The sequence below is a fragment of the Prionailurus viverrinus genome, chromosome X (genome assembly GCF_022837055.1).
Source record: "Prionailurus viverrinus isolate Anna chromosome X, UM_Priviv_1.0, whole genome shotgun sequence".
Classification (NCBI taxonomy): domain Eukaryota; kingdom Metazoa; phylum Chordata; class Mammalia; order Carnivora; family Felidae; genus Prionailurus; species Prionailurus viverrinus.
In genome coordinates, this window is record NC_062579.1 from 113,472,257 (window position 1) to 113,474,499 (window position 2,243).

Genomic DNA, 2,243 nt, shown 5'->3' on the forward strand with positions numbered 1-2,243 from the left:
GAGAGAGAGAGAGAGGGAGGGGCAGAGAGACAGGGAGACACAGAATCCAAAGTGGGCTCCAGGTTCTGAGCTGTCAGCACAGAGCCTGATGCGGGGCTTGAACCCGCCCACCGTGAGACCATGACCTAAGTGGAAGTCTGACGCTTAACCGATGGAGCAACCCAGGTGCCCTAAGCCTCCAAAATATTAAATAAGACAAAGAAGGACAATTTGTTATGCTAAACATATAATTAACAAGGAAGTTGTGTGTGTGTGTGTGTGTGTGTGTGTGTGTGAGTGTGTGTGTGCACGCGGGTGCGTGTTTTCCTAAAAATGTTCTTTTTACCTTCATTGTTGAATAATATCTTAGCTGGTTGTAGAATTTTCGGAAGGCAGTTATTTTCCTTCACCACTTGAAAGCTTTATTTTCTATAATCAGTCACCGTTCTCTGACACTCAGTGCCGTTGAAATAGCTACTATTGGCTTATCACTCTTTTGTAGATAAGCTGTATTTTTTCCAGTTGCATTTCAGTTTTTCTTTTGTTTTTGGTGTGTTATATCATGTTAAATGTGGATTTATTTTTATGTGTCCTAGGAGGATTAAATATTTTGTTCTTCCCTCCAAACAATTGTTTATTTTATCAATTCAGGGAAAAATATGATTCATTCTTTCTAGTCTCTACTTCTAGGCTTTGATTAGAAATGTGTTAATTTTCTGATTTTTCTCCCCCATATCTCTTGTTAGTTTACTCGTTTCCCTCCATTATGTGCTTTGGGTAACTGAATCATATGTAGCTTCCTGTTCAATATTTTCTGTTCATCTGTGTTTGATGAATTTTTAATTTTAATGATTGCATGTTTTCAATTTAAAGAAATAATTCTGTTGTTTTCCAAACTTCCTGGTATGCGTTCTGTTTCCACCACTTACTAACTCTGAGAACTCAGTCAATTCACTTCTATTCTTTTTAAAAAAAATGCTTATATATTTATTTTGAGAGAGAGAGAGTGTGTGTGTGAACGAGGGGGCAGAGAGAGAGGGACAGAGAGAATCCCAAGCAGGCTCCATACTGTCAGTGCAGAGCCCGAAGCAGGGCTCAATCTCAGAAACCATGAGATCAAGACCTGAGCGGAACAAGAGTTGGCCCCTCATCTGACTTAGCCGCCCAGGTGCCCCAATTCACTTCTCCTCTTGCCTCCATTACCTCAGCCATAAAATTAGGGTGCAAGTAGTTTTCTGTACACTACCTGTCATTCAGCTCTATCATTGTTTATGTAACCAATATCCTCATTAAATTAATTACCAGTATTTAAAATGTTCTTAACGTTTATTCATTTTTGAGAGAGAGAGAGAGAGAGAGAGAGAGAGAGCAATCAGGCGAGGGGCAGAGAGAGAGGGAGACACAGAATCCCAAGCAGGCTCCAGGCTCTGAGCTGTCAGCACAGAGCCCGACGCGGGGCTCGAACTCATGAATCTTGAGATCATGAGCTGAGCCAAAGTTTGATGCTTAACTGACTGAGCCACCCAGGCGCCCCAAATTACCTTTATTTTAAATAATGGTTTCTGCTTTCTTTGATGAACTCAGCTCTTTCTGTTATTTTTTTAAATCCCCTATTCATTTTTATCACAGGAGATTTCCATTTTTTCTTATAAATTCAGTTATGCATTGTTTATAAAATTGTCATATTCTGTTTAGTATTTCCGGATATCTGTCATGAGAGGATTTTCAGGCTACCTTTGTTGAGCAATATTCCAAACCTGTGCATTTGTGTTATATATTAGATACCAAAAGGAGTTATTGTCATATTATTGTCAAAATGTTACCGTTGTGGAAATAAAAGGGAAAAAATTAACACACATAATAGTACTTATCTCTTTCTCGAGTTTAGTGAATTGTTTTCTTTGGACTTACATAGCTTACATGTCTAAAGGAAATTGCATCGAGAGTAAATTAAAAGTAACTGGTTAATGGTAGATGTGGAAGAATAATATTATTAAGCTGGGAGAATACCATAAGAAAAGACACAGAGTTAATTTTTTATTTACCTAAAACAGAAAAAAGTTGGCTAAACTATAGATCTTGTGTAATTGAGAACTGTGACCACTGTTGAGCATAAGGAATTATTAAATGGGATATAGATTTTTGTATTCATAGACATCAGGCCACACTTCCAGGGCAGAAATCAATCATTTTTTAAATTATTTTTTTAACGTTTATTTTTGAGAGAGAGACAAAGAGAGCGTGAGTTGGGAAGGGGCAGAGAG